We start from the raw sequence: 23,052 nt of genomic DNA, 5'->3' as shown, positions 1-23,052 counted from the left end.
AAATAAAGAGATTGTGTTTAGAATTTTTAGAAGCCAGGACAATGCACTGTTTCTCAGGTATAGATTTTGGATGAGGCTGCCAGGGCAAGTCAGCATGTTGCTTAGAAAAGCAAATCAGAGTCGCTATGACTACCATTGCTACCACCCCTGTTAACTGCTGCTGCTACATGGATATAATTTATTAAAACTGCCAGTGTGATAGTCATCAGGGTTCAAAAGATGATTAGGACATTGTCTCTGCCCAGGTAAAGAGACTAGCTTCAAGCCTGCATAGTGAGTGGGCGGCAGAGTGGGGTTTGGGGTTCATTGCTTTTGCCTGTCATCCTAGTCTAGACAAAGTCCTCAGCAGAGATTCATACCTAGAACCTTCCAAGAAAACATGTATTGAGCACTTGCCTTCCTGAGTGTCTCCAGAATTTATATCCTCCTTCCTACTTTGGGTGCCTTCTTAATTGTGGCTGCCATTGAATTCAGCATCTATGAATGTATGGATCATGACACGTTTCCCCCACATAAACTCATTAACGCTCACGACAGACTAGGGTAGGACTAGGTAAGTAGATGTTTCAAGTTTGAGAAAATACATTAGAGAACTAAAGTCAGGGAATTTAGGGGGCCAGCCTGAGGCTATATAGCCAGCAAGTGGCAGAGCTATAAATCAAATCCAGGTTTCACTTAATCCCAAAGTTCCTCAACTTTAGATCATTCTTTGTTCTAAATCTATATTCATAATTAGAACAATTCCAGGAGTCATTGTAGAAATTATCAAAGTGTTTGTTAAACTCTAAAACTTAGAGGCTAAGTCCACTTTCCTTTTTCTTTTTTCTTTTTCCTTTGACCTTCAAACTCTTTTAGTTATGTATTTTTCTAAATTAATTTCAATTAATTAATTTGGTTCTCAAGAATGTTTTATTTTTCTCCGTTTTACTTTTACTTACATATATATATGTAAGTAATATATATATATATTTTTTTGAGACAGAGTCTCGCTCTGTCGCCCAGGCTGGAGTGCAGTGGCTGGATCTCAGCTCACTGCAAGTTCCGCCCCCCGGGTTTATGCCATTCACCTGCCTCAGCCTCCCAAGTAGGTAAGAACACTTGACATGAGGTAAACTCCCTTAACAAACATTGTGATCGCATAACGCAATATGTTAACTATAGGCACAGTGTTGAACAGCAGATCTCTAAAATTACTCATGTTGTTTAACTTTATACCCAATGAACAGCAACTTCACGTTTCCCCCTCCCCCACAGCCCCTAAAAGCCACCATTCTACTCTCTGTTTCTGAGTCTGACCATTTTAGATACCTTATATAAGTGGAATCATGCAGTGTTTGTCCTTCTGCGACTAACATATCACTTCATATAATGTCCTTCAGGCTCATCCATGTTGTTCCACATGGTAGGATTCCTTTCTTTGTCTCTTTCTTTCTTTTCTCTTCTCCTCTCTTCTCTTCTCTTCTCCTCTCCTCTCCTCTCCTCTTTTTTCTTTTTTTTCTTTTCTTCCTTTTCTTTTCTTGAGACAGGGTTTCACTCTGTCACCCAGGCTGGAGTGCAGTGGCATGATCACAGCTTGCTGCAGCATCAACCTCCCAGGCTCAAGTGATCCTCCCCTCTTAGCCTCCTGAGTAGTTGAGACTAAACATGTGCACCACTACACCTGGCTAATTTTTTGATTTTTTTTTTTTTTTTTTTTTTGTAGAGATGAGGTCTCACTATTTTGCTCAGGCTGGTCTCGAACTCAAGCAATCCACCCGCATTGGCCTCCCAAACTGTTGGGATTACAGACATAAACCTGCATGTGTGACCAGGATTTCTTTTTTTTTTAAGGCTGAATAATATTCTATTGTATGCATTATTACATTTTCTTTATTGATTTATCTATTGATGGAGACTTAGGTTGATTCCTTATCTTGGCTATTGTGGACATTGCTGCAATGAACTTGGGAGTGCTGATATTTCTTCAACATACTGATTTTATTTCCTTTGATGATATATCCGTAAGTGGGATTGCTGGATCATATGGTAGTTCTATTATTAATGTTTTGAAAAAGCTCTGTATTGTTTTCCCTAGTGGTTGCACCATTTTACATTCCCACCAAAAATTAACAGTGTACAAGTGTTCTCTTTTCTCCACATATTTGCAACACTTACCTTTTGTTTTTTAATAATAGCCATCCTAATAGATGTGAGGTTCTTATTGTGGTTTTGATTTGCGTTTCCCTAATGATTAGTGATGTCGATTTTAAAAAAAATGTACTTGTGGTTCATATGTATGTCTTCTGTGAAGAAATGTCTGTTCAATCATTTATTTATTTTTTAATTGGATTATTTGTTTTCTTGAACTTGTGTCATATGATTTCCCTACATGTTTTAGGTATTAACCCCTTAACAAACGTATGGTTTGTGAATATTTTCTCCCATTTCATAGGTTGCCTTTTCACTGTGTGATGGTTTTTCTTGGCTGTGTAGATCCTTTTTGGTTTGATATAGTCCCGCTTGCTTGGTTTTGTTTTTGTTGACTATGCATTTGGTGTCAAATCCAAGAAATAGTTGCCGAGATCAATGTCATGAAGATTTTTCCTAGTAAAATAATTTCAGGTCTTAAGTCTAAGTCATTAATCCATTTGGACTTTACTTTTATGTATAGTGTAAGGTAAGGAACAATTTCATTTTTTTTTTTTTTGCATGTAGGTATCTAGTTTTCCCAGTACTATTTGTTGAAGAGACTATCCTTTCCTCATTGTGTAGTCTTGGCACCCTTGTCAAAGATCAATTGACTGTACATGTGTGTGTTTATTTCTGGGCTATTTATTCTGTGCCATTGGTCTTTATTTCTGTCTGCATGTCAGTAGCATACAATTTTGTTTACTAAAACTTTGCAATATATTTTGAAATCAGGAAGTATGAGGCCTCCAACTTTGTTCTTCTTTGATTGCTTTGGCTATTCAGGGACTTTGTGGTTCCATATGAATTTTAGGATTTTCTATGTCTGTAAAAAATGTCATTGGGATTTTGATAGAGATAGTGTTGAATCTGTAGATTGCTTTATTTAGTACAGGCAGTTTAGCAGTAACAAGTCTTCCAATCCATAAACATGCAACATCTTTTCATTTATTTGTATACTTTAATTTTTTTTTATCAATGTGTTGTACTTTTCCTTGTACAAGGAGGCTTTTGCCTCCTTGGTTAAGTTTATTTCTAAGTATTTTATTCTATTTGTTGTTACTATAAATAAGATTGTTTTCCTAATTTCCTTTTTGGATAGTTTGTTGTTACAAACACAACTGATTATCTATGATGATATTGTATCCCGCAATTTTAGTGAATTTATTAGTTCTAACAATATTTTGTGTGTGGAGTTTTTATGGTTTTCTACATATAAGGTCATGTCATCTCTAAACAGATAATCTTACTTCTTCAGTAGGCTGCCTTTTATTTCCTTTTCTTGCCTAATCGTTCTGACTTGGACTTCTAGAACTATGTTGAGTAGAAGTGCTGAGAGAGGACATCCTTGTTTTGTTTCTGGTCTTAGAGAAAAAGGTTTTTGTTTTTCATCAATGAGTATAATGTTAACTCTGGGATTTTCATATGTGACTTTTGTTTATTTTTGGTTTGATATAATTGGTATATCTCACTTTATTGAGATATCATTAACATAAAATTTTGTATATTTAAGGTGTACAACTTGATGTTTTAATATATGTATATATTGTGAAATAATCAACATATTTGAGCTAATTAAAATATCTTACATAACTTTTCTTTTGCTGAGGTAAACTTTTTCTATACCTATTTGTTGAGAGTTTTTATTATGAAGAGTGTAGAATTTTGTCAAATGCTTTTTTTTGCATCTCTTGAGAAGAACATGTAATATTTATGCTGTATCCTCTAAATGGGTTCTATTACATTTGCATATGTTGAGCCATTCTTGCATCCCAGGGACAACTCCCACTTGATCTTGATATACGATCCTTTTAATGTGCTGTTGAATTTGATTTGGCAGTATTTTATTAAGGGTTTTTGCATCGGTGTTCATCAGAGACATTTACCTGTAGGGTTTTTGTTTTGTTTTGTTCTGTTTTACTTTTTGGTAGTGTCTTTGTCTGACTTTGATATCGGGGTAATGCTGACCTTATAAAATGAGTTTAGGAGGTGTTCCCTCTTCTTTGATATTTTGGAAGAATTTAAGAAGAATTGATGTTAATTATTCTTTAAATATTTGGTAGAATTCATAAGTGAAACCATATGGTCTTGGACTTTTCTTTGTTTGTCAGTTTTTGATCACTGATTCAATCTTCTTATTTTTATTGGTCTGTCCAGATTTTTGTTTCTTTATTTTATTTATTTATTTTTGCATGCCAAACTACTTTGGTCAGTTTATTTCTTTATAATTCAGTGTTGGTAGATTATATGTTTCTAAGAATTTATGCATTTCACCTAGGTTATCTAATTTGTTGATGTTTAGTTGTTCATAGTAGTCCTATGATCTCTTTATTTTAGTTGTATCAGTTGTAATGTCTCCTCTTCATTTCTGATTTTATTTTTTTGAGTTTTTTCTCTTTTTTTCTTAGTCTAGATAACGATTTGCCAATTATGTTTATCTTTTCAGAAAACCAACACAGTTTGTTGATTTTTTCTATTGTTTTTCTATTTTCTATTTATTTCTGTTCTAATCTTTATTATATTCTTCCTTCTGCTAACTTTGAGCTTAGTTTGTAGGAGACTTCAATACCCCATTTTCGACAATGAAGACAGATGATCAATAAGGAAACATCAAACTTTCACAACATTATAGACCAAATAAATGGGCCTAGCAAGACATATACAGAACATTCTACTACCCTCTTTCTTCTATGTCCCAGCTTCCCCTTCTACTGCTTATGGGAGATAGAACAAATAAAAGATGGTTTCATACTCTATATCTTATATGGTAGTTTCCTAGGCCTGTCATAACAAAACATCACAGACTGAGTGAGTGGCTTAAGCAACAGAAATTTATTTTCTCACAGTTCTGGAGGGTAAAAGTTGGAGATCAAGGTACTGCTCATGTGGTTTCTCCTGAGGCCTCTCTCCTTGGCTTGCAGATGGCCACCTTCTTGCATATGTTGTAAGAAGTCCTCACATGGCCTATTCTCTGTGTGTGCACCTTCTTGATGCCTCTCTTTCCTTATAATGACACTAGTCCTATTGGATTACAGCCCCACTTTTAAGACTTCATTTAACCTCAATTACCTCCTTAAAGTCCCTATCTATAAATACACTCCCATTTTGAGGTATACTGGGGTTAGGGGTTCAACATTTGATTTTGGGAAAGGGGAAACAATTCGGTCCATAAAATGTTATATATTGAAAAATGAGTTGTGAAAAATGTGATGATCAAAAAGACATTCTATTCATCCTCCAGGAGCTTACTGTCTAGATGGAAATACCTAAAGAAAGATGGGGCCATAAGTGATTTTGGAGCTCAGAGGAGGGTCAGACCACCATGAGCTACACTGCTTAAGGAAGGCTTATGGAGTGAGCCAATGAACAGGGAACCTTGAAAGATGCACACATATCTCTAGAAATTCAAAAAGGAGGTCCTGCCTAAAAATTAAATAGATATGAGAAGTCCATTCTTAACTGCACATAATTGTATAAGCATAAGCCTTTCCTGGGCATCTATTCTCTGCTAGGCATTGAACTGAAGGATGAGAATACAAAGACAAAGATGTGTACTGGAGTTTCCCACACTTCATGAGAAGGATGATTTTAGAGTCAAGGATTGACAATGGATTAGACAGGGAAGTCTGCAGCATAGACAAGCCATTTAAAGTTGCTTGTGGGGAACAGCTGAATCCCCAACAAGCCATACCTAGATACATCTCTCAGGCACAGAGTTGGCTACAGAGGGCATTGCGTAGGCTTATAACCTTGGGCTTATTCCCAGGATTCCTGAATCTCTCCTCCTTGCCTAAGACTAGCGTCCCTCTCCCTATCACATTGTTTTGATTGACTGCTTAGTTCCCCTGTGCCATTTAGCTTACATATTTTTCACATTTCAAGTTCCATGTGGCAGGTTCTTGTCTTTTGTATTTTACTATTTGCAACGTTCAGTCTACATGTGTGATGTCCTTTGTAAACCATGAATGTTAATCAGAGTTTAGGTGTCAGCCACAACAAATTTTGAGCTGACAATGTCTAAATCCTAAAAACGTTTGAAACCAGAATGCAAAACCATTGTCCTTACCACTCTCTATAATTTCCATTAATTGCTCTAATATGCTGGTTCCTCTTTTTGATTGCATGCCCTTTAGAAGAAAATCATTGATACATTAATTACAGCTTTCATCTGGAGGTTCCAGAATTTCTAAACATTTATTTGGATTTCATGCCAAACTGCGGGATAATTACACATAAAAGGATCATGCTGGGTTAGATACTGACATGGGATTTTAAAATATCCTTCCTCTAGTATAAATAGCCCAATTGGCAGCTCAGGCATGCATCTCAGCGCTCTGTGCAGCTTGACCGACTACATTTTCTGTTTAGCGATAACACAGGATAATAGATGGTGCTCAGAGAGGTAACCTTCAAGCTCAATAACTGAGACATGCTTTCTGATCCAAAGTTGCAGCAGGTGAGATTGTAAAGCCTGAGTCCTGGAGAAATGCTACAGGGTACCGGAAACCAGGCAGCAGTAACACAGCTTTCTTTTTCAAAAGAGAATCCCGGAAGGACCTATCTTATTAATGTGGGATGACCGCGGTGTTGCCTGGTACTGGGGATGGCCCAACTGAATTCCAGCAGATGGCACCTTGCTGTGGCTGCTCTCCTTTTAACAATCTGGAAGATGCTTCTTGGGGTCTGGGCTGCACATCTTGGAGGGGCTGAAGATCACTGTCTTGCTTCATGCTGGACCTCTGGCTTTCTTCCTCTTCCCTGCCCTCCTTACCTGTACATACTCTTGCTGCTTCACTGATATAATGCTTTTCTTTAAGGTTTGCTTATCCTCGCCTGTGAAACCACAGGTGAAGAATTGTAAACTAAGGGTTTTAGCCATGTATTCAAGAAGGGATCTGGCAATCAAATGGTTCCCATGAACACACACTGACATGGTTTCTTTCTGGATTGCCACCATCCACAGAGCTGGAAGGGAGCCAGAGAACAGCCTTCCTGAGTACGCTGATTGGGGTCCTGGGTGAAGCCAGTTGTCTGCAATGTTACTCCCGCTTGATGAATTTCTCTCGGGATCAGGACTGGAATGCAGAAATTGTGGATTAGTACCCCAACCATCATGTATGTGCCCGGTGACCTTGATGACATCAGCTCAAATGGGCTTCATTTCTACCAACACACAGGAGCATTTTAATGCAATCACGTACATTTATGCAGATAACAGCTACCATTTAAAACTACCGTTTATCAGATAGTCACTATGTGCCAAGCATTAGATTAGGAAATTTACATATAGGATTTAATTTAATCTTCATGATAGCTTTGAAAATTAGTTATTATGCAGCTTGCCAGAGTCATGAAGCTAATAAGAAACCCCAAACCTGGGGTGCAGGTTGAACTCCAGAGCCTTGTTCTTTTCCCCATACCAGGCTGCATCTCAGTCAATAACTTACATGCAGTTGAGTCCAAATATATGTGTGTGCACACACATAGGTGAGCATGTGCATGTATGGAAAAGACTTAAGTTTACGCTGAGAGCATGAGTCTTGTGTCTTTGGTTCCAAGTTCCCTGGGACACAAGTTTTATCATCTCATCCTGAGCCTGGAATGATCCTTTCCAGCCTCTCTGAGAAGCAAGTACTTATGGCTTCTCTTTGTTTTTATTTTCTGTGTAAGTGAAAACATTGTAATTTTTTTTGCATGTGTTACAGAATAATTGAGCCCATTTTCATGTCACAAATTATGTGGCTGATTTCTCATACTTTTGAGCCACCTGTGTTGTGTCTGACAGCTATACCAATTTTGTTTACTGGGAAGTCGGGGGAATGAGGCATGTGCTTCCCTTATTTCTCTTGTGATTAAGGCTATGTCCATCATTATCTCATTTAATCCTCCCAGCAACCTCTGAGGAGAGGATTATGATAATCACTCCAATTTTGCGGCTGAAAACATTGAGGCTTAAAGAGCTTACAGTATTAATTTTAAATCACCCATGAGAAAGTAGCAGATCTGGGATCCTCAGTTTCCCCTTCTTCCTCCTCCCTGACTTCAAGTCCCATCCTCCCTGCACTGACCCAGCAGGGCTGCGTGTGCTCCCTCATTTGCCTCCTGGGACCGCCCGCCCCCCACCCCGACCCGGTCCTGAGCAGGAGGCTTGCCCTGTGTGCGCCCAGCTTGTCACCAATGCCTGCCAGGATCAGGGGAGGAATAAACAGGGGCTCAGCAGGCCCTGTGTTTCTGTTCTGCCTTGTTTCAATAAAATATGATCGTCCTGCAGACAGCCCAATGCAGTCCACCGGGTTTGTTAAATCAAGAGCTCTCTCCATGCTGCTCTCACTAAAAGACACTTTCACTTATGCACAGGTGGTGGTCCCGAGACTCGAGCTGCGTGGGGACGCCGGTGGGGAGGAGCTGCTGCTGAGCTGGGAATGTACTGCCCGGACATGGCAGGGGGGACGGAGATTTGAGACACAAATCCACATTCACGTCTCATTTTATGCTTTTTCAAAGTAACTTACAAATCTTATTCCATTTTGATGCATATGGGTTCAATTATCCCCCTTTTATAGATGACTGAGCAGAGGCCTAGCAACATGAGGTGACTCACTCAGCGTCACTCATCATGCTGGTGTAGAGCTGGGATCCAGGTGAGCTTACTCTTGACGAGGCGTTTGCTTGCTGTGTTAAATGACGACACTTCTACGTGGAGTGTTTTTTTTTTTTAGCGGCACTGCTATCCTTCCCAACCATCATTAGTTCATGACTACAAATACATGCTTTCCTGTGGTTTGGCCTTTTTGCTGTCGCCTGACTCTAATTGCTGGAAAGGTTTTCTTTATGCTGAGCTGAAATCTCCTCTTTCATTGTAATTCAGGCCTCCAGAGCTTCACAGAATAAGTATTCAGCTCAAGTCTTCTCTTGTCCCAATATCTCTGATTTCTTCAGCCTGTTCTCATGAGAGACAGAATCGAGGCCTCTCTCCATCCTGATTGCCTTTCTCTGGATGCACATGCCATGAAAAATGGAAGTTCAACTCCCCAGATGGGATCTAATCAGGTCAGTGCAGACGGAGGTCTCTGCCGGCTGTGTTGGGCTCCCAAGGCTCTAGATGAAGTGGTCTCTGAAGGGGCCCTGCCCATCACTCAGGCCTGAGCTTATTTCCTGATAGGCCTCACTGTGCCTTCTGGAGGCATCTGGTTATCTTCCCCAGTATGGGCTGGTTCTATGAGAATGGGCATGGTCCAGTCCAAAGTGTCAATAGTGCAAAGGTTAAGAAACCTTATAATTCATTATCTAAAAAAAAAAAAAAAAAAAAAAAATTCCACAAATAATGAGCTGCTTCATCAACAAGGAACATTTACTGCACATCAGTTATGTATAAGGTTTGGTGCCAGGCCCTAAGGCTATGAACAGTAAGGTGGTATTCTCATAAAAACAATTTCCCTACGTTTGTGGAGACCATTGGAGTTTACAGATTGTCTCTATACCGATCATCTCACAAGAATCTTCGTCCCTCTGCAGGATATAGAAGTGAAATCTGCATTGACCTCAGTCTGGAGACAGATTCTGCAAGGACCAGGGATCAGAAAAATAGAGGGAATCTCAAAACAGGGGCTGAACAGAGAGTGTTTGAGACATGGAGGTTCAAAGGCCAGTGGGGGAAGACAGAACATTGCTCAAACAGATGGGCTAGAAGCAGATACTGAAGCTGGTGTTTGCAGCAAGGCCTCTGGGAAAAGAAATTTTAAAGAGCAAGAAGGTCAGAAGGAAATCTAAGGGATTTGGCCTTGGAGGTCGGCTTTAATCTATCTCCTGGCATGTGGCGTGCAGGTCAACAAATAATCAGCTAAAGGGTGGAACAGATAACAATTCGAGGACATTCACCACATTAAAGAGGAGGAAAAGTGGAGATTCCTGGCCAGTTGTGAAAGTTGTAAGCAATAGAACCAAAATTAACTTCTAGCCTCCTGACCCCTTAATCCCAGCCGCTTTCTATTACCCCCTGCCATTTCTGCCTCAAGGATGCTATCTTTCCCCCAGTAACTACAATAACCCAGGTTAGAATAAGCTGGGTGAGTGTTAAATGCTCTATATTGTCACGCTGGGCTAGAGAACTGGGAACTTCAACCCTATGTTGTGCACATGTTTCAGTCCATTAAAATCTCAGCAGCTGCCTGCTCAATCATGTGGTAGAAATATACTTTTTGATTCAAAGCAGCAGCCAAACTTTTATTTGTGGATATTTCTTGTTAGATAATAAATTATAGGGTTTCTTAACCTTTGCACTGTTGACACTTTGGACTGGACAATTCTTTGTTGTGGGGACTGTCCTGGGCATTGTAGGATATTGAGCAGCATCCTTGGTCTCTACCCACAGGTGCTGGTAACACTCCTCTCCCCAGTTGTGACTACCAAAAATGTCTCCAGATATTGCCAAATGTCCTCTGGGGGCACAGTTTCTTCCCATGCTCTGCATTGAGAACCACTGATCTGTTCATATGAATTTAAACTCAAAAGATACCAAAGGTGCGCAAGTATCTTTTTCGAATAATGACTTCTTTTCCTCTGGGAAGATACCCAGTAGTGGGACTACTGGATCAAATGGTAGCTCTGCTTTTAGTTATTTAAGGAATTGCCACACTATTTTCCATAGCGGCGGTATTAGTTCACATTCCCACCAGCAGCGTGGAAGTGTTCCCTGATCGCGGCATCCATGCCAACATCTGCTGATTTTTGATAATTTGATTATGGCCATTCTTACAGGAGTAAAAAGATATTTCACACGCATGTTTATAGCAGCACATTTCACAATAGCAAAATCGTGGAACCAATTCAAATGCCCATCAATCAATGAGTGGATAAAGAAACTCTGGCATATATGAGATTGAATACTACTCAGCCATAAAAAGGAATAATTAATAGCATTTGCAATGACCTGAATGAGATTGGAGACTACTATTTTAAGTGAAGTTACTCAGGAATGGAAAACTAAACATTGTATGTTCTCACTGATATGTGGGAGCTAAGCCATGAGGACGCAAAGGCATAAGAATGATCAATGGACTTTGGGGACTTAAGGGAAGAGTGTGGGGGGGAGGGATAAAAGACTACAAATATGGTGCAGTGTATACTGCTCAGGTGATGGGTGCACCAGGATCTCACAGATCTCCACTAAAGAACTTACTCGTGAACCAAACACCACCTGTTCCCCAATAACTTATGGAAAAATAAATTTTTTAAAATTGCCTAGAATAAACTTGGAACTTAAAAAGAAAAGGTACCAAAGGTCCAAGAGCAGTCTTTCTCTCTTCTGCCCAACCACTCAGCTATCCTGCAACAGTTTTTGTTTTTTTTTCCAAATTGCTGTATTTGGTGTTTTATATTTTTGCAGTGAAGCCACACTTGTCATTGCTGGGAACACTGAGGCCTTGCATATGGAAAGGTGAGCCGTTTCTGTGAGGCTGCCTGAGGGGCCTGACAGCCACTGAGGCCACCGCTCCAGGCTGGCTTTGCAAATGTCGGCAAACATTAGAAATTAGGGCCGGGCACGGTGGTTTACGCCTGTAATCCCAGCACTTTGGGAGGCTGAGGCTGGCAGATCACTTGAGGTCAGGAGTTCAAGACCAGCCTAGCCAACATGGTGAAACTGCGTTTCTACTAAAAACATAAAAAATTAGCCGGGCAGTGTGGCAAGTGCCTGTAATCCCAGCTACTCTGGAGGCTGAGGTGGGAGAATCACTGGAACCTGGGAGGTGGAAGTTGCAGTGAGCTGAGATCATGCCACTGCGCTCTAGCCTGGGAGACAGAGTGAGACTCCATCAAAAAAAAAAAAAAAAAAAAAAGAAAAGAAAAAAAAAAGAAAGAAAGGGAAATTAGGAGTGGGCCTCTGGTCCCCGCCTTTGAATAGTGTAATGTCTAACCTGCTTTGAAGAACACAAGAAAGCAACCTGACATAAAGCTTAGCCCTCACTCAACCCTGCGCACACTTCCTGAGAGCCAAGGAGTTCCTTCCTGCCTTTGACGCAGCCAGCCTTTGCCAATAGCTTAGCTCTAGTTGGGTGTTTCTCCAGAAGTTTTGTAATGAGTGTCTCATGTGTGCAAAGCATTTTCCCAGCTAAAATGCACATGATTATTTTCTTAATAGACCTACACAGACACAAACACTCCCATTTGACAGATGAGAAAATGGAGTTTCATATGCGTTCACATTTCCTCTTTAACTAAAAACTATTGTAAATCAGTCTCAAATTTTAGAAAAGTTACAAATGCAGTACAAAATCTTTTCTTGAAGCATTTGACAGTAGGCTGTTGTCCTGATACTCCATCATACCCAAATACCTCAGAGCATATTTCCTATGGACAAGGATAATCTTCCACATAACCACAATATACACACAAAAACATCCAATTAACACTGATTCTTTCCTATCATCTAATCCTCTATCCCATTTAAGTTTTGCCAAATGTTCCATTAGCAGCCTTTAGAGCAAATAGATCCAGTTCAGAGTCACATGGTACATCTACCAGTCATGTTTCTTGAATCTTTTCCTGCATGGAACAGTTTCTCAGGTTTGTTTGTTTGTTTGTTTGTTTTTTTGACCTCCAGGACACTCTGAAAGACATAATATAATTGAATCCATTTTTATTTTCTTAGTCAATGTTTATTATCTTCAGAGGGACTGAAAACTTAAAATTGTGTAGTTCAAAACTTACAAAATTAAATACAAGTAAAAGGAATGTAAATCATCTTTCAAATAGTGTACAAGTTTGCAGCATTTATACTATGGAGGTATCAAAGCTTAAAACTACAATTGCATTTTGGGATCTGCTGTCTATTGAAAACCATAAATTTTCATAATATATATAGTTCCAATCCAACACAAAGAAGTCCAGTCTAGCTCTCTCCCTTTCCATATTTGCGACTCTCTAAAAGGGAGAAACCTGACTCCCATTGCCATGCTGTATTTTCTAACTTGTTCCTCTCCCTATGTGTAAATAACCTCCCATCCTTGCCGTAGACCATGCACACACCTCCTCACTCCACACTGGGCTGCTCTGCTACTCCAGGCTCAGGCTCTTACTTCCTGTTCTTGGCCATTCCTTGATATCCTCACCTGTCCTGTCTGTGTGGATGCTTTCCTCACCATTCTCTGACTCCTATACCCCTCATATGGACACTGCAACTCTTCTAGCCCTCCCCCCGCCCAGCTGGAGAAGATGTCCAGCTTGGTCAGCCTCACCCAATGGCTTTAGGACTGGATTATTCAGGAAGGGAAGAGGAGAGGAGTATGAGCAGGAGAAGGTAGAAGAAGGGCTCACGATTACTTTTGTTTGCAATCAGGTTGCACCTCACCCACTGTATTGCAAAGTACTCTCTCTGGGAAGTCACTGGTGTTCTTATCTCAGTCTTCCTCTTCCAGATCCTTCAGCAACAAACACAGTTGATCATGTCTTTTTTTCTTGAAACCTTCTGTTCCCTTGGCTTTTTACTGTTATTTTCCTTTACCCATCCCTAAAATATTGATGCTTGCTTGTGATTTCCCTTTGCTTTCCTTCTCTTTTCATTCTACACCATTGCTTTGAGTTAATGTATCCAGTTCAACATCACAGGGGGCGCTGTGGATGAATGTCTTTCTTCTAGTGCCAGACATAGTAGATGACATATCCCAAAGTCAGAAGCTGTATCTCAGTTAAACAGTTACACAACTTTCTTTGCTGCAAGACTTCAAAATGCCTTTTAACATATTAATGGACATTCTGAATCTTCAGGAGGGTGATAATCTCAGTCCCAAATTTATTTGGCCAGAAAACAATGTTTCTGTTTTTTGGACTCTCTATTAACATCTTGCAACAAAACTGGTGTTGGTTGGAGCACAGAGTGGAAAGTGATGCTTGGAAATGATGCTTAAAAGATGCCCTGAAAACATAGCCAGGAGGCCCTCATCATGGGCCACCTTCCAAAGAGGAGAGCATGTGACACATCCGATCAGTTGACACAATTTGGAGGTTCTTTAGAAGGAGGACTGCAAGTGTGTTTCTATGTTGGTCTGAAGGATACAGAGATGCTGATGGTGAACATTCTCAACATCTGTCCCCTTCAATTGGGTACAGTGCACATAAACCATAACTTTATGGAATCTGAGTCCAGGTTACAGCACTTGTTGGGCATATACAAGTTATTTATATGCCCAGAGTCTCAGTTTCCTCAACTGGAAAGCGGACATGAGAAAAATCCTACAGAAAATGGCGGCTGTGAGAATGAAAGCTGTATAAAGTGGGCAGTTGTGATCACCTTCTCCTTCTTCAGTGCCCTCCCAAGCCACACTAGTCGATAGTGGTGGAACTTTGCTTAAACTCAAGTCTACTGCCCCTTAGGTTTCAGAAACTAGCAGATGTGGCCTCAGCATTGACTCTCTAATACTAGCTGATTAGCCTTTGGTTTCTTACCTAACCTCTCTGCACATAGCTTTCCTCACCTATGAAATGGGTGATAATACCTATCTCAAGTTGCTGAAATGATGGAAAGAGAGTGTGTGAAGAGCTTAGCAGAGTGGCCGTCCCATGTTGAGAAATTAACAAATATAGCATGGAGTGCTTCTAAAGCATGCATGCATCGAACTGAAGAGTCCTGTTTGGAGGGGATTGTGGACCTCCATGACGAAGCAATGGTTTTGGAAACATCACTCCCTCACCCCACCATAATGCTTCAAAAATCTAGTGGCTAGACCCTTCTTCCTTCCTCTTCTTCTTCTTCTTCTTTTTTTTTTTTTTACAAGGAGGGAAGTAAAGCTGCCTCATTTGTTGTTTCCAGGATTTGAAGAGTGACTCAGAAAGAAGAGATGTCTACTCTTTCTGTTCCTTTTCCTTCCTTCCCTCTCTAACATGTCTTGAGGTAAGTGTGCAGGCTGCCCTAGGCTTGTTTTGATAACTGGATGTTCAGAGTCACATGGTACATCTACCAGTCATGTTTCTTGAATCTTTTTCCCATGGAACAGTTTTTTTTTTTTTTTCCACATGGACATGCCTTAGGCTTCTTTTTGATAACTGGTCTCCGAGATCCCCCCGGGTTTGTGGGGGAAAGGACACTAGGCTTCTTTCATCTCCCTTTCTCCAGAGGACTCAGGTCTGGAGAGAGTTTTGTCTGAGAAGTTTAACTCAGACTGTGTCAATTTGGGGTTTATTCTACCTCTCTGAGTTGTTGCTGCTTTCTCGAAATTAGGCGATGGAGTATTTTGAACCAAAGAAGAGCCTTACAGAACTTCCTGTCCATCTCCCTCATTTTGTGCATGAACCAAGGCTTAGACCTGGTTCAAGGTCACACTTGGAGATAGAGCTAGGGCTAAAATCTGGGGCCCCTAAGTTCCTTCCTGCCTTGCACTCCGTGCATGCGATACTAATTTCTTTGACTTTTGATTTCATGGTTAGTATTTGCCTTGTTATCTTTGCTATCTCAGATTTTATCAGATCATTTGTTTGTTGTCCAGATAAGAAGAACATGGCATACCTCTGAAATAATTTTAAAATCAATGTATCTTCTTCTTTAATATCTAAACATTTTAATCATGCTTATAAAGAGCTGCAAATGACATAATTTCTGGCTTGCTGTAAACTATTGACATTTTATAACAAAAATGCTCCATCTCTTCTTTTAATGCATACAAAGGAATATAACAGTTATTTTATATGCACCATCATCCTTTAAAAAATACAATACATAAACTATTTTTAACAGTTACAAATTTGTTTTTCCTTGTTCTCCTGTACTTTGAATTTCTACTTCTCTTCCCCTTCAGAATTTTAAATTAATATATTTTTACACTTAAAAATCTTTTTGTTAATCATCCTATCATACTTTGAGGATTCCTGCACCAAAAATATGCATATAATTTGAAATGTAAATTTCTAAATTCCCTTATCTATTAAGGCTATTAAGTGTTAACATTGTTTTCTGTGTTGAATTGCTATTACAATTTTTTTTTTTTTTTGAGACAGGGTCTTGCTCTGTCGCCCAGGCTGGAGTGCAGTGGCGCAATATTGGCTCACTGCAAGCTCCACCTCCCGGGTTCATGGGATTCTCCTGCCTCAGCCTCCCGTGTAGCTGGGACTACAGGCGCCCGCCACTGCACCCGGCTAATTTTTTTGTATTTTTAGTAGAGACGGGGTTTCACCGTGTTAGCCAGGATGGTCTCGATCTTCTGACCTCGTGATCCTCCCGTCTCGGCCTCCCAAAGTGCTGGGATTACGGGCATGAGCCACTGCGCCCAGCCTACAATTATTTTTAACATGCAGCTAACCAGAGCAAAATACACATATTGCTAATTTTTATACCTATTAACTAAATATAAAACATAAATGTCATTGGAAGTGGTGTCTTAGCTGGATTAGGTGCTTTATAGTGTTATGAGTCGATGAGGCCTTGGGACACGTATAGTTTCTTGTTGTATGTTGCGGAGGCAAAGCCACATGGAAGGATTTGTGGTGAGTTACCGGCATGTCTCTCTTTTATAGGGTGAGGAAAGGATGGCTGTGAAAGGGGAGGTGGGAGATGACAGCCACCATGTCACCGTGCCAGCATATACTGTGGAGTGTTCTCGGGTACAAATCGAGGAAAGGGTATTCAGAAATCCATGAATGAGGAGCTGATTCCATCAATATTCTCTATGCTTGGGGATTCCTGGAAAAGTCTTCTGGTATTTCCAGAGGCATCACACCTGTGTTTGAAAACCGCTGGAGTCAAGGAAAGTACATGGATATGGTCTCAGTGCATAAATGTCCCACTGAAAAGAGAGCTGCCATTGGGATGCCGCACGACCTGTGTTCATTGCGTGCTTTTTCCAATGCATTGTGAAGCAGTTTTCCCTTTATTGTAATTTTATATCATGGGATTGCTTAGTTGCTGGGGCTAGGTTAAGTGTCACGATCTATGTTGAACACTAAAGAGACAAAGATGAGTAAAGTCTGGCCTCTGCTCTCAAGATACTCAGTCAAGAAGGGCGATGAGATAAGTCCATTGTCACTATAATAAGTGATCAGGGCTTTACAGGCAGCATAGAAGGAAGAGAGAACACTTGCAAGTGGGGAAAAGAAAGAAAGTTTCCATGGGGAAGAGCTCATTTTAACTGGCTCTTGAAAAAACAATAGGTAGGGGTTGAACATTCTGACAGTAGAGAAAGAACATTTATAGCAAGAGGCAAAAAGGCCACAAAAAGTCTGGGTTGTTCCTTAATTGGTCCCTGCCATCTATCAATCACTGACTTGATGGAAGTCCCACGGTGACAGTCAGGATGGCATCAAATGATATGTGAGAAAATGCCTGAGACAAATATAGGTGCTTTAATTGCAATACATATTAAAGCCATTAACCTAATTATGGTGATGGTATACTGTGTCTTGCTCTAAAGAGGAATGGTTTGCAATGTAAAATAATAACAACTTCATTCTGGCTGCTTACTTCTTGATTTTAATTCAACAACTCTGGGAGGCAGAGTTTATTATTATGTCCATATAAAAGTGGAGACTGAGGCCCTTGGAGGGTTAGGTCTCCTGCTCCAAGGTCATAGCTGGTGAATGGCAGAGTTGGAATATACAAACAGGTGTGTCCACCTTAAAATCCTGTGCTTCTGCCAGTCACCTGCAGCTTGCCTCCTTCTCTTCTCTGGCACCGTCATGAAATACCAGTGTAGCTATAAATTCCACACACATTTCACCTGGCCAGCTCTCTGCACACAATTCTGTTCAGGTCGCTGATTGAGGTGTACTGGCTCTGCGGCTGTTATTCACAGCGATTATGACAGGTCGAGGTGGCTGCTTGGAGAACAGACAGCCGAACAAGAGGCCACAGTCTCAGGAACAGGCAGATGTGGGATGTCTTCGTTGTGCAGCCACCAAATAATCATTGAGTGCATCCCCCACAATTGATTCTCTCATTCACTTATTGAACAAATGTTTATTGAGACCCCATTAATTTGCAAGACTCTCTGCTAGGTACCGAGAAATGGAGAGAAAAGGACCAGTAATATGCTGAGCAGTTACTGGGTAGGGGAGAACTCAGACAAGCAGACTCTTGGCACTACTGTGTGGAGGAAAACCAGGGCTGGGCAGTCACCCCCTAGTCCCCTTTCCTTGCATTTCTATCGTTCTCTCCCTCCTTCCTTCAACCTGGTCTCATTTCATCCCTACAACTCTGTGGCAGGCATCGTGATTTCTGTTTACAGACACAAGAACTCAGGCTCATGTTACGGAACTTGCCCAAGCGTGCGGATTAGAGGTGGAAACCCAGATGGAACCCGGGTTCCAGGCACCCAGGGCTGGGGCCTATCAGCCTGTCATGCTGCCATCAGCTGTATTTGCACAAACCCTTCCCATCCACGCTGGCCTGTAGCCCAGCTCTGGGGCTCCAGAGGGGAGTATGCTCCCTAAGATGCTGCTGAGACCATCACTGTCTGCTGTGGTATCACAACCCCTGATTGCAATCCCAGTTCTTTTATCGGAGCTGAGTCATCTCTATCCCATTTCATGTGTGTGTCATATTCAAATACTTTGCAGCAGAATTGCTGTGCCTGATGGTGGGATGCTGCCTGAGACCTTGCTGGGTGTGGTTTGATATACATTATAGGCACTCCGTTCCCTTCTAAATTAGGAAAATATTTAACTTTGAAGCCCCAAGGGTTTTGGTTAAAGGACTGTGGACCCATAGCAGAGATTGGATCTGGCAACTGAAAAAAAGGAAAGGAAGAAGGAAAGAAAAAGAAAAAAAGAGAAAGAAAGAAAAAGAAAAAAAGAGAAAGAAAGAAAAAGAAAAGAAGGAAAAAATTTCAACAAGGATATATACCATGTAGTGGGGCATGGGAGGGGAACTTCTTTTGGTTTTGGGTGTGCTGGGTTGGCTTCAGGATGACGTTGCTGAGCTGAAATGGGAGGGAAGTCAGAGACCTCAAGTGGTCGAAGAAAGCTGGATTTCTGTTCAAGTCACAGATGACACACTGAGGTTCAGAGAGGAAAGAGAACTTGTCCGAGGCCACATATCTTGTTCAAATTACAGTTGGGCTAAAATCCAGGTCTTAGGGCACTCAGGTCCCCAAGTCCCCAGCTGCACGGCCAAGGGCAGCCAGCAGATACCTGCGGCTAGCATGTCCTGGCTTGACACTCGCACCTGGACAAAGTTGTGTTCCAGCTTTTTTCTGCCTCTGTCATTCCCCAGGCTCTTGCCTGGCTTCCTGGTCCTGTCACCAGCTTGTTTACAAGGCCCCCTGGAAGCTCCCCTGGCTCAGCGGCTGAGGGCAGGGTGTGTGGCCAGTCTCGTGGTCCCCATGCTGGGACACAGTGGGCACTTGTCTCCGTCGTCTGACAGCAGCCCCCAAAGGAGCACGTGGATCTATCAGGCCCTCTTTCTGGCTGCTCCCCTGCCCCTCTGAGCTGGGAATTCAGCACCATTTCCAAAAGCAAATGGCCTTGAGGTTCCTGTTTCAGATTCACTAGCCTGTCGCTGACATCCTGGGAGGAGTATTGTTTAACAGCCCCTCAGGAGCCTCCACTGCCCAGCAAACGCCTCCTCTCCCTGTCAAGAGCTCGGAAGGGCCACATCAGGAGGCCTGGGGCCCCACAGGTGACGAGTCACTGAGCTGTGACCAAGCAGCAGGGACCTCCAGGCTGCTAGGAGGTGGGCACAAGCCCAGAGGGCAAGGCCCCGGAGAGGCAGTGACAAATGAGAGGTGGCAGCCCAGCAGGTGGTGGCATGTGGGGGGCCTGGCAGGAGCCAGCAGTGGTGGCCTTGCAGGTGGCCAAAGCCTGGCACAGGGAGTCTGGGAACAGGTGCCACCTGAGCTCTTGGCAGGCGGGTGACTGGCTTCAGGGAGCCAGGGGGTGCAGGTGGCAGGGTCGCAGCTGCTGGCCTTGTGTCCTGGACCAAACTGGTGTGTGAGGCATCACCCCAGGTTTGGAAAAAGCTTTTCAGCAGCAACGAACAGTTCACAATTCCTTAAACATTGCCTCCTCTCTCCACCTGCCTGCAAAGCCTCTTCACCTGGCTGACTCCTGGTCGCGCTTGGAGATTCAGAGTAGGTGGTACTTCCTTTAAGATGGCTTCTCGCCCTGGCCTCTGCTCTGGGCTGGGCTGGGAGCCTCTCCTAGGTGCACCAGTGCTCCCTTCTCTCTGCCACACCCTGACCACAGTGCCTCACTCCCAGTGATCGGCCTAGACAGCGAGCTTGTTGAGGGAGGGACAGTGTCTTGTTTGACTGAGCCCACATGTGCAGGACAGTACCTGGTCAGTGCAGGACTTGCGGATATGTGTTGAATGAAAAGACAGATGCAGGGCCAGGAATCAGGACTGAAGGAGTTTCTTGCCAGGAGCGTAGTCTCAGCAAGAAGGAAGAGCCCACTCCCAGGTCGGGACAGTGGCTGCAACCTGGCGACCCAGTGGTGGTCTCTGGTTATTGAGCCCAGTCCCTGCCAGTCTGGCCTTGGATGGAGCAAGAGTACGCACTTGACTGGGGATTGAGGCACAGGTGGTTCTCAGTGCAAGGAGAAGAGGGACCCAGTGTCTTCCCAGGCAGAGCCTGATGCCATCCCATTTCCTGGGACTGGAAGCAAGGCCACCATTTAGCACTTCTGTCCTTGGAGAGGAGGCCTGGGGGCTGGGCTGATGGAGAAGGTGGCATGGCATTCTTTGAAATGGATAGAAAGAAAAGATGCAGCTGTTTCCCACCTGGGCCTCGGTGTGTGCCCTGCACAAGGGACTTCGCAAGCAGAGAGAGAGCATCTGGCACGGATGGACTGGAAGTGGAACTGCATACAGGGCCTGCTTTGCTTTTTTGCCTCCCCAGCCTTGCTGTCCCCACTGCAGGGTCATTTTATTCCATGTGCCTGCTCATTCCTGTCCCTGCCTCTAGGGCTGCTGTTGCCATCAGTAGTGCTTGGTACTTTATAGCTCCAGAAGGGCAGCAGGGACAGTGTCCGTTTTTCTCCCTGCTGTTTCCCCATTGCTGGGCAGGAGTACTCAGCACATAGAAGATTCTACTAGCCACTTGCTGAATGCAAACTTCAAGAATCATGACTCAGTTATTGGCTCCATACTGTGAGCCAGGCACCATCCAAAGCAACCGATAACGTTTTCTAATTTAGACTTCACAAAATGCTTTGAGGTCAGAATCCCCATTTTACAGGTGAGGAACCCAAGGCAGAGAAGTTAGGCACTTGCCAGATGTCACACAGCAAGTAATTAACAGAGATGGGTCGGTAACCTAGGTCTGCTTTCTTGCAGAGCACATATTCTCTCCTACAGTGCACAGGCCACTTCACCTACACAGGCCCAGCCTTCATCTGCACGGGTCCAGCCTTTACCTGCACAGGCCCAGCCCCTTCATGGGCCTAGACTTCATCTACCACTTGGTTTGACTCAGTCAATGGGCCTCTCCATCAGCACCACTTCTTTGCAGAGGCAAGGCTGAGGCATAGAACATGAGCCATCTGTGCCTCCTTCTCCCTTGTTCACTAAATTCAAGCAATAAAGCAATTCATTCTCCTTTGCCTTCATCATGTGTTGAAAGTCTCTTCTCGGTCCTATTGCCAGCAGGTTAGGCAAGACCGTCATCACTTAATCTAGGCTCTACTGCATGACTCAGGCTCCCTGCTTCAATCCATCTTGCTCAAAAGACTCATCCTTAGGAAACATCTCTGCTGCTCAGAAACCTAGAGTATAAACTCCCCATCTGCCTGGCCTAGCAGTCGGAAGTCCCACCAGCAGGCCTGTGGTGTCTTGCTGCTCCCCTGATGATGCTGACTGGACCAGTTGTAGGTCTTCCTGGAGCCCTTTTGCTGTGATTCTGTGGCTCTGCCCCTCTTCTCCATGCTGCCTCTCTGAAACTGACCCTTGAAGGCATAGTATTCACCTGGGGAACATTTACTAAGGCCAGGCCCCCATCTTAGAGTTAGTCATTAGTTAAATTCGTGTCCGTTTACCAGGTTCCAGACTCTGGTTAGTATGCAGTTGGCTAGAATAATTCTTTTCCCCCTCTGCCTGCAACTGACTCAAATTTCCTCTTCTGCACAACTAACTAAAAGTGAACTAAAATTAAAACCACTCTCAGTATTAAAGTAGCAAAAAAATAAATAAAATAAAAACAGAGTGACTTCTCCACTTCCTCACAGTAACAGCCACTTCTTGTTATTCCAGAAAGGGAGTTTTCTGTCCTTCTTAAAATTATTCTCATTATAATTGCTTCAGGAACCTAAAGAGTAGTGTTCAAAGTTTGTGCTTGTGGGGTCTAAGTGATAATCCTCCCAAATTCTATAATTATGTGTGTACAATGATTAAAAACATTTCTTGGAGGTTGATATATAATGAGCGTTTTTTACATTCTTAAAAAAGGTTTAAGATTATATGAATTGGAATAAGACATTTCACTTAGAATAGATTTGTAGCTCATTCAAATTAAGCCTTAAGAATTAAAATAAAAATTAGCTATGAAATCCAGCTTCCACCCCAGGATGTAGAGAGATGGAAGGAGTATTGCTACCATTTTTGCAATGAAAAAGAACTAGGCTTATTTCAAATGCATGACTGCTTTTGAAACCACTGGAGAGCTGAGGTCATGAAGGTAATGACTTGTGAGGAGTCTAAGGAGAGACAGTTCCTATGGGAGAGAAAATGTGAACATACATTCACCTGAGATAGAAACACGAGTAGGAATAGTTCAGCTGGAAGAGCTCACTAACTGGTGAAAGCTGAATGTGGACTGATGGGACACAGGGAAGACTTGGGGCTGCTGAAATTAGGGGGTATACACTTTCCTACAGGCTTTGTCTACAAGCCTTATGAACCCTATATTTTTTGTGAGGGCACTTAAATAAAATATATGAGTACAGAGCTGGAAAAGGGAAGAGCAGCAATGT

The sequence above is a fragment of the Piliocolobus tephrosceles genome, chromosome 15, assembly GCF_002776525.5.
Source record: "Piliocolobus tephrosceles isolate RC106 chromosome 15, ASM277652v3, whole genome shotgun sequence".
Classification (NCBI taxonomy): domain Eukaryota; kingdom Metazoa; phylum Chordata; class Mammalia; order Primates; family Cercopithecidae; genus Piliocolobus; species Piliocolobus tephrosceles.
The sequence above is the reverse complement of the archived record's forward strand: the minus strand, read 5'-3'. Positions refer to the sequence as shown.